Below are 9,978 nucleotides of genomic sequence, written 5' to 3' on the forward strand. Positions count from 1 at the left end.
GCATGGAACGTAGGTGTGAGCTAACAGTAGCTAGTTTACGGAGAAGATAGCTAGCTAGTTGGTATATAGCATTTTTTACAACAGCTATTGTCACAAATATAGTGTTATGATCACCTCAATAAATTGGCAATCAAAAATGATAAGATTACTTGGGGCACCTGTAAGGTGCGGCGGCCCGAGTGCCGTAGGGCGAGGGGCAGGATGCACAGACTCTACCGACTGGGACGAACATTTATTAACAAACGACACAATGGCACGCTTATCACAAACAAGGAACATGAAATGGTTAAAGTTAAACAAACACGATACACAAGAATACATCTAACAAACACATTACATTCAGACATTACGCCAACAATAACCAACATCCTGCACACTTTAACACGCGTTTATATACATTAAGGTGCAGGTGTATATACGAGGTGCAGGTGTGGTTACAGACAAGACAGTCCTCCCACTGCACATGGCGGGTCGAACCACGTGAATCGCGGGAGGCGAGCGTTCCGTGACAGAACCCCCTCCCAAGGGGCGCGGATCCCGACGCATCCGTCCAATGAACGTCAACCTCCAGGTACCGTGTACACGTACACACAAACACAGCATGGCAGTGCCCGGCGCCCAGGCGGGCCAGGTGCCGCCAGCAAGAGAGACCTCGCGGGGAGAGAGAGAAAGGCAGCTTCCCTGCCTCTCTCGGGGCAGTCCGGTACACTCCACCACACGTTGCGCCTGTAAACACAAAAGGCGCAAACAGAAACACACAATAGCACCAACACACAAACACAAGGCGCTGTGACGTGGCGCCCGCCGTCCCCGCAGGCTCCTTGACGTGTCCGAGGCCTCAGCGGACACGCGGGGGTGCACGTCCGCCCCGGTTCCAGACATCCCTAAACGGTCCTCCTCTTTCCCGCCGCTCTAAGAGCGTCCCAGAGGCGGGTTGCCTCTGAGGCTTTGGGCAGACCTTTCCAGTTTCGCTGGCGAGTCAGCTGAGGAGAAGGGTCTTGGGAGATCCCGCTGGCTCCACGCAACCGCCCTCTTTCTGGTGGTTGTGGTGCCCCTCGGTCCTCCCTGGCCCGGGCTCAACCGCCTGAGGCCCCCCCCAAGAAATTCCTGGGGCTGTTCCCCTCTACCTCCGGAGAAGACGCAGACAACGGTCCTCTCCCCAATATCCTGGGATCCAGGCAGAGGTGCAGAGGATGTTCATGCACCCCCCGCTAGGAATTACTTTTTTTGTCGAGGGAGAGTGCGTGCTGTAGCGGTTGGTTATTCTGTAACGTGTGCTGTAACATAGTCAATGTTCACTGTATTAGTGTTCACCGTATGTGTTTAATGTTAATCGTTTCTTGTTTGTATCAGTCGTGAGTGATTCTTGTGAGTGCCGTTAGTGTTTCATGTTAAATGTGAATAAATGTTCGTCCCAGTCGGAGGAGTCTGTGCGTCCTGCCGCTCCCCCTACGGCACTCGGGCCACCGCACGTTACCGCACCACTCTGATTAGCAGGGAAAATTAATGAATTAATTATTATTTAAGGACTATGTTAAATCAGTCTTGACTCATAAAGTCACAAGTTCAACAATGTGATTATTACTTCTGAAACCCTAACTAAATAAATAAATATGGCAGTGTCTTTACTTAAAATTCAAAAAAATCCATCAACCCATTGTATAGAGTACATTGTATTAACAGAAAACTTTTTATCTATCCAATTTGTGTTTGCAGATGTCAAAACAATATGGATCCATATTCACTGTGTATTTTGGTCCAAAGAAAGTAGTTGTCCTGACAGGATATCAAACTGTCAAACAAGCACTGGTGAATCATGCAGAAGAATTTGGAGACAAGAGACATCAGTCCCATATTCTATGACTTCAGCCAAGGATTCAGAAAACCTTATTCAGCCAATTTAGATGATGGAATGTGTGTGTGAGTTGATCATGGTACTATTTAAATTTTAATTAGGTAAATTATTTGTTTTTCATTCATTATTTATTTACTTTTTTGTTTTGATTTTTTTCAGAATAGATGGTGACTAGACTTCAGAAGAGTCCTAATAAGGAGCCTCCTGCTATTGAATATATTAGCCCAGGGTAATCTGTAGATAAACTACACCCTGTATGTTAATAGTGACTATGTGGAAATGTTCAAGTAGTGGTGTGCTGCCAAGAACTAATACTAAGGACTAACTGTTTCACATCCTGTTTAAGAGCCTTATAGGAGGGTAGAAACTGTTCATCAGCACAGAATGAGGTAGACTTCAGGAAACTAACTAGGAAGTAACAGAGACAATGACAGCAACAGCAACACCAAATCTAAACACAACTGGCAAACCAAAATAACCGACAAACTGGAAAGCAAAACAGGGCTTAAATAACCAAGACTGATGAAGATCCAGATAAACATTACCAGACACGGGTGAACATAATTACAGCTGGGGATACAGGCTCGGGGGTGGAACAGAACGAAACCAAAACAAGAGCTTGACAAAACCGAGCCAAGTATACCAGGGACAGAAACCAAACCAAGCACGTAAATATGTCGCCGTGGGAACTGCGATGCCTGTGACACACAGTGAGCAGGCTGTGTGCTGGGTGGCTACTGTCTAGCTGCATCATTTTCATTTTCCCCAAGCAGCAGGACTGATGGCTATCCTGTAAGGCTGGAGGTTTGTGGCCTATGATGGATTCTGCAGTCCTCACTACTCTCTGGAGGACCTTCAGTCACTTGCAGTGCAGCTGCAGTACCAGACAGTGATGCAACCTGTGGGTTTGCTCTCTGTTTTAGATCTATAAAAGGTGGTGAAAATGTCAGGCGGCAGGCCAAACCTCCTGAACCTTCACAGAAAGAAGAGGTGCTGTTGGGCTGATCTCACCAGTGTGTTGGTGTGGTTGAACCAGGTGAGGTCATCTGTGAGGTGTATACCGAAAAACTCAACCGACTCTTTCCCCTTGGGATACGTTGATGTATAGGCGAGAGTGACCACCCAAATGCAGCTTCCTGTAGTCCACAATCATCTCCTTCATTTTACTGACATTGAGCTGGAGCACTAACCTTGTCTCTGTAGGTTGACTTGTCTCCCCTTGTGATGAGGCCTAGGATGGTTGTGCTATCAGCAAACTTGAAGATGATGTTAGATGTGTGTTTGGCTACACAGTCATGTGTAAATGGGGAGTACAGGAGGGGGCTGAGCACACAACCCTGTGGAGCCCCTGTGTTTAGAGTCAGTGTTGAAGAGAAGCTGTTTTCTACTTTCCCCACCTTGGGTCTGCATATCAGGTAGTCCAGTATCCAATTGTGGACCAGGTACCTTGCGTGGGTTAACTGCCTTAAAGGATCTGACCTCCTCAGACACAAAGCTCTCCTGATCTACTGGGAGTTTTGCAGCAAGGGGGATGTTTTCCTCAAACCGAGCATAATGAACATTTAGCTTCTCTGCAAGTGAGGAGGTCAACCCCCCTATCACAGTACCAACTTCCTTTGTAGTCAGTGATCATGCAAAGTCTATTCCACATATGTCTGAGAATTCATTGATGTTAGTGCCAGCTGTGTCACAAAATATCCACCAGTCTGTGGTTTCAAAGCAGTCCTGAAGTGTGAAGGTGGCCTCTGCACTCCATTGATAGACTGATCAGAAAACCTTTTTTCCTGTTTGAGTTTTGTCTGTATGCAGGCAGGATAAGGATGGAGGTGTGATCAGATTTTCCAAAAGAAGGGCAGGGGAGGTGTTTATATCCTGAAGGAGAAGTCACCCAGAGTGACACCAACAAGGGAAACATTAATAAAACAAGATTCATGGTGAAAGAGCATGACTAAAGTGTAAGAGAAGAATTAGGAGAAAAGGGGAAACCGTTGTGAAACAGCCAGAGGGAAGCCAGGCCAGCAATGTTCTTCATAAAAGGCCATTTTCTGAAGACAATTATTATTTTATGTTATTTTCCTTATTAATCATGGTTATAATTTGGTTTTGCACTGGAATAGATCATAAGCAGTTTCCCAATGTGTGTTTCATCATGAATACCTGTTTTATATAAATATTGTAAAAACATGCAGTTGTCTCACAGTTAAGATGAAAAACCATTCTGCATTTTGTGTTTACATTTACATTTATGGCATTTCGCTGACATTTAGCTGTTTAACAACAAAGGTTTAATGATTTCTGTTTATGATCAAGGAATTCTGTTTTCTAATGGTGAGAACTGGAAAGAGATGAGGCGCTTTGCCCTTAGCACCCTGCAGGACTTTGGGCAGGGCAAGAGAGGGAGTGAAGAGAGAATCATAGAAGAGATGTGGAATTTGAGGGAAGTGGTGGAGAACTTTAAGGGTAAGAGACATAAGTATATATTTTCTATTTTACTCTTACCAGAAGTAACTATTTTTTGTAGTTGAGCCAAAAATGTAATTATCCAAATTATCCATAATGTAATTATCCATTTATCCAAAATGTAATATATGGGAACATTTAACATCCTGTTATTGGTTATTGAATAAATGCCTCAAATATCACCTCAGCCATTGTATATGGAAGCAGGTTTGAATACAGTGATCCTCGGTTCCAAAACATGGTAAACCGAAGCAATGAGAATATCAGGATCACTGGTTCAGCTTCTATACAGGTACCCTGCTATGTTTTTGAATAAGCAAGAGACACAAAGATAGGATGATGTATGGATAAATGTAGGAGGCACATAACAAAATGTTAATCTGTGTGTTTGTAGCTTTACAATATGTTCCCCTGGCTTCGGCTCTGGCTAAAGGACTGGAAAATTATCATGGCAAACTGTGAAAAAACTCTGAAGGATATAATGCAGCTTGTGCACAGCCTCCAGGAGACCCTGAACCCTCAGGAGTGCAGAGGCTTTATTGACTGTTTTCTAGCATGCAAACAAAACGTGGTATGTCCTTCTTGTGCTGTATACAGAAATGCTTAATGTGTCAAGTTTTATCTTGTACATAGTGCATATACAACCACTCATATTTTGGAGTATCCATATGACCTCTGTAGTGGTATGAACTCCTAATTTATAATTCTGCACTCATCAAATTTGTTATAGTTATAGTAAATTAATGGGGCACCATCGCATATGGAAATATTTTAATCAGTCTCAACTGGAAGTTGCAAGTTGTCTAACTCGTGATCATCCACCACAGGTTAGAAATGCCACCAGTGAAGCCACAAACTTGACAGCTAATGGAACGTTGAACTAATCAGCAATCGCATAGTGTATAATACATTGAAGAATAGAGGGAATAAAGAGAGAAACCAGATAAAACAAATGAGAATATTTGTTTAGAAAACAAAAGTAATCTACAGGACTAACTAGAAGACGACTCAATCTGACCTTTAATCAATAGGCAACTTAAGTTAATTTATATAGCACTTTTCATATACTGTGGCAATTCAAAGTGCTTCAGTAGCACTATCTGGCTGCCAAATGGTGAAACAGAAAACTCTCGTTTGCATCTCAGTGGGAGATTTTGAGTTTGATCAACAATCGATAGGATGTTTAGCAACTAATCACCAATTCTAAAGGAATTAATGTATTGATTCATATAGGTAATATCATTTTTAAAAACAGACAGGATAAATGAGAATAAAGGTCATACAGGGATCCCTAATAACTGACAGCATTACCTAGAGAACTACTAGATGTGAAGTTTAATTGCTAGTACTACAGTAAGTGGAAGCAGTAGTGGAAAGACTAACAAAATTAACATGTTTTGCTTAATTGACTATACTTGCACAAGGAGCTCTATGAGTGTGGGAAGCCTGATTGTCACACTGTGTAAAGGAATTCCCTGTTCGCTATGTCACAAGAATGACAACATCAAAGTTGGCTTTCAAAAGGCCGTTATCACTTCTTATTATGGGGCATTTGGACAGTTCCAGCAGCCTGGAACATTGTCCATGTGTGCGTGATGCTCTGTGTGGGACAAAAACAAGCACACAAAAATCACACAATTCACAATACAGATAGGGGCAATATTCATGGGAGACAGGAATGTCTTTCCCTTGCTCCAAAGCAAGTTCAGTCATGAACTGTCAAACACCTGTTTCAAGCTTGGTATACACCTCTTTAACTGGTGTTTAAACATTGATAATAGCAGTATTTATACACATTGCGTTTACAATTGGCAGAGTGTCCTTGATTGACTCTCTTAATTCAGTGGAAAGTTAAATGTAACACTGTTCAGATTGCAGAAAATAAAATTAAAAATAACACAAATGTACGATGAATGTGAAGACCCACTGTGCTGCAAATGAAACGTGATGCAAATTCAAAAAACGCATGCAACTTCAGAAACCCTGCAAATAACAGCTACAACACGACGGACATGTTTCTGAGGACACGGAGAGGGAATGGACTCCTATGAGACCAGTGGTGACCGAGTAGCTAATGAAAAATATTTATATTTGTGATTACCATGGTTATATCGTTTGTTATGGATTATGTTGATACAGAATGAACAACTGATCTATTCATGCTCAGCAGTTTTGCATATTTAATTCTGCTAGGTTGTAATGCAGCTTTAAAGAACGCTGATGAAAAAAAAAATCCCATTTAACGCGACTATGTTTCTGGCTTAATACGTAGTTAGTTAGCTAGCTAGCTAGCTACCTTCAGAGTGTGTTACTAATTTACAGGATACACTATGTTTTTGTTCAGGTTTGATAGTTTAACTGGTCTGCTACAGTGACCATCTTGTCAATTGTCTTATTCTTACTAGTTAATCTCAAGTGTGTTGTTTTTACATACATACAAAATATGGTTTGAAATCAATAACGCTCTAAAAGTAGGTATATGGACAGAAACCTAGTTGTATTCGACAGAATCTCTTTAGGCTGAACTGGAGTTTAAAATAGTAACACACTCTGAATGCATCTAGCTAGTTATTAACTGGCAGGATCAGGTTTATATTTCTGTTAGTTGGGATTTTGTTTTATCAGTGTTCTTTAAGGCTGCATTCTTTACAACCAAACATGTGCAAGAATGCAAAGCACAAATAGGCCAATTGTTCATTCTGTACCACCAGTGACAAAACTTTGGAAATCACAAATATAAATTACTTTTCACTGGCTGTTTGGTTGAATAACCCCTTTTTGTGTCCCCCTGAAACAACACTTTCATTGTGTTGTGACTGGATTTGTAGCATTTCTGAAGTTGCATGTGTTTTTTGAATTTGCACTGCATTTCTGAAATGTAGCATATGTTGTCATTTTGAATAAAATGTTTTTGGAATTTGTATAACATTCATGAATTTGCATTGCATTTCTGAAATGTAGCACATGTGTTTTGATGAATGTGTTTAATGTAGTTGCAGCATGTTGGGTCTTCCTGGCCACCATACAAATGAACATGGATGAAACAATGGCTTAAGTTGGCAAGCATAAATGGAACCTTATGATTTTAAGCTTCTTTATAGGTTTTAGCACAGCAAAACTGGTTCCTTAAAAATATAAATAAAATGGGACTTCTTAAGAAAACCTTTTCATGCTTGTTGAATTGGTTCACTGTTAGGCCAGCTGATTAGGCTTGGTATGGAAAAAGCCAGTGGTTTGATGGTTTTCAAACATCTCTCTATATGATCCCTGGTATTACTCAGTTGTACTCTGATGGAAGAAAGTGGTCTCTTATGTTGGCTGACTAATTGATCCCTTCTGATTATTGGTTAGGAGGCTGGAAAAAAGAACTCATTGTTCCATGCACAGAATCTCCTTCAAACTGTTTCCAACCTGTTTGCTGCTGGTACTGAGACAACCAGCACAACGCTCCACTGGGGCATTCTGCTTAATGGCCAAGTACCCCCACATACAAGGTAAGAATTCCAACTGCAATGTGAATATCCAGTGTCCAAGACATTTCTCCAATGAGGAAGACAAAGAGGTGCTTGATGGTGTTTGAGGGTTTACCATGGTTGCTTCTTGTATTTGTTTATATTGTAATATTGAAAGAGTTGATTGCTTTTGTCTTCTTAAAAACACGAGACAATATCTTCTGTTGTGCTCCAGATCAGGTACAACAGGAGATTGACAGGGTGGTTGGAGGCCGCCAGCCAGTGCTGGATGACCACAAGAACCTGCCTTACACAGATGCAGTCATCCATGAGACACAGAGACTGGCAGACATAGTACCCATGAGTCTCCCTCACACCACTACCTGTGATATTAACTTCCAAGGCTTCTTCATCAAGAAGGTCAGGCTGTTAGATTAACTGAGAAGAGTCTAAAAGCAATACAACAAAAGCATGCATAGGATAAAATTATTAAATGTACGTAGGAGACTGAGAGCTGAAACTGGCTGGTTTATAAATATAACAAAGACATGACAAAATGGCTGCGTAAATTTAAATTTTGCACTGTTGTCATACCAGAGAAAGCTGTCACTAGCTTCCTGCTTAAGCTAAAACTGTGATTCTTTGCAGGGAACCTGTGTATTTGCTCTTTTGACATCCGTGTTGAAGGATGAGAATGAGTGGGAGAGCCCTTACACTTTTAATCCAGGACACTTCCTCGATGAGTAGGGACACTTCATTAAGAGAGATGCCTTCATGCCCTTCTGTGGAGGTGCACTGAAATCATTTTCTGTCATTGATCTGGTGCTCCAGATTTCATGTTGTACTTTAAATGTCTGTCTGTGTGTCTGTTAAGGGCGTAGGGTGTGTCTGGGAGAGAGTCTGGCCAGGATGGAGCTGTTCCTCTTCTTCGCCACTCTTCTGCAGCACTTTCGTTTCACTCCTCCACCTGGCGTGTCTGAGGAACAGTTGGACCTCATGCCAGCTGTGGGCTTCACGTTGACCCCTCTCCCCATAAGCTCAGCGCAGTAAACTACTTGGCATAATCCATTCACTTTTAACATGTAAGGGTAGTATTTACATTCAAGGTTGGAATAATATTGGCAAAATACTATTTAAAAATTCACAGGCACTGGTGCAACCTGGATTTCAAAGTTCATCACACGTGACCAACACATTCACATGTAACTCACTTATCTGCCCCAACACTTGGCACCTAAAATTAAACCCTCATCATTCATATTGCTGAGTAACATTCAGTTTTATAATAAATGTATGATTTCTTATATGTGAATGAACCTTAATAATTTACAGTAAATATTAACAGTGCTTTTAGTTTTTCATGCCAAGTCAAGTTCATAGTCATCCCTCAGTATAATTCGTATATACATTATTACAAATGTTTCATCTGACAGTAGTGTGACACATATGAACAACATGGGAAGTCTGCCTCTGTTTTGCCATAATCTTCAAATAAAGTCTAATATTTCTACTGCACAAGGTATGATGCATTTCACTGTAAACACTCTCATCATCTGGAAACATTTGATAGAAATTGTTGCATCTTGTCCTCCCTAAGATGATCAAGTTTTTTGTTAGTGGATTGAAATAGTAGCAATGTATGTTTTAAATTTGTCAAAATACCTTTAACCAGGGCACCATGCTAAATGTAGGGAAATATGTTAATTATAATTGAAGTGTAATTACTTTAAAAAAAGCTTTATATTAATTCAGTCTCACTCAGGTTATGGTTAGTCAGAGTCCTAATCACGTATGCAGGGATTATAAAAATGAAAGTGAATCCTGCATTATATGGTAAATTAAATGTTAATAAACATATATAGTAAATAAACAGGGCTTGAGTATATGGAACCAACTAAAATGAAGCTATAGGTATAGTAATTGTTGTAGAAAAACCACAAATAACATTTGCAGATGCTTCTATCCAAAGCAACTTACAATTATGACTGAGTACAACTTGAGCAACTGAAGGTTAAGGGTCTTGCTCAGGGTCCATCAGTGGCAACCTGGCAGCAGTGGTGCTTGAAACCACAATCTTCTGATTACAAGTCAACTACCTTAACCACCAAGCTACCACAAAACTAGAAAGAGAAAAAAAAATTGATTAACAACTAAATAGAGCCAAAAGGGAAATGCCATGGATTTTGGAACACTAAACTGGGACTCCTGAAA

The 9,978-nt window shown here is 40.9% G+C and overlaps 1 pseudogene; it reads left to right on the forward strand.

Moving 5' to 3' along the window:
• The first annotated feature begins 553 nt into the window (after positions 1 to 553).
• Positions 554 to 8,831, forward strand: LOC145655532 (cytochrome P450 2K1-like; annotated as a pseudogene).
• Positions 8,832 to 9,978: the final 1,147 nt, after the last annotated feature.

Source organism: Electrophorus electricus, unplaced genomic scaffold, assembly GCF_041902795.1.
Source record: "Electrophorus electricus isolate QZ-2024a unplaced genomic scaffold, ASM4190279v1 Scaffold27, whole genome shotgun sequence".
NCBI classification, from domain to species: Eukaryota; Metazoa; Chordata; class Actinopteri; order Gymnotiformes; family Gymnotidae; genus Electrophorus; species Electrophorus electricus.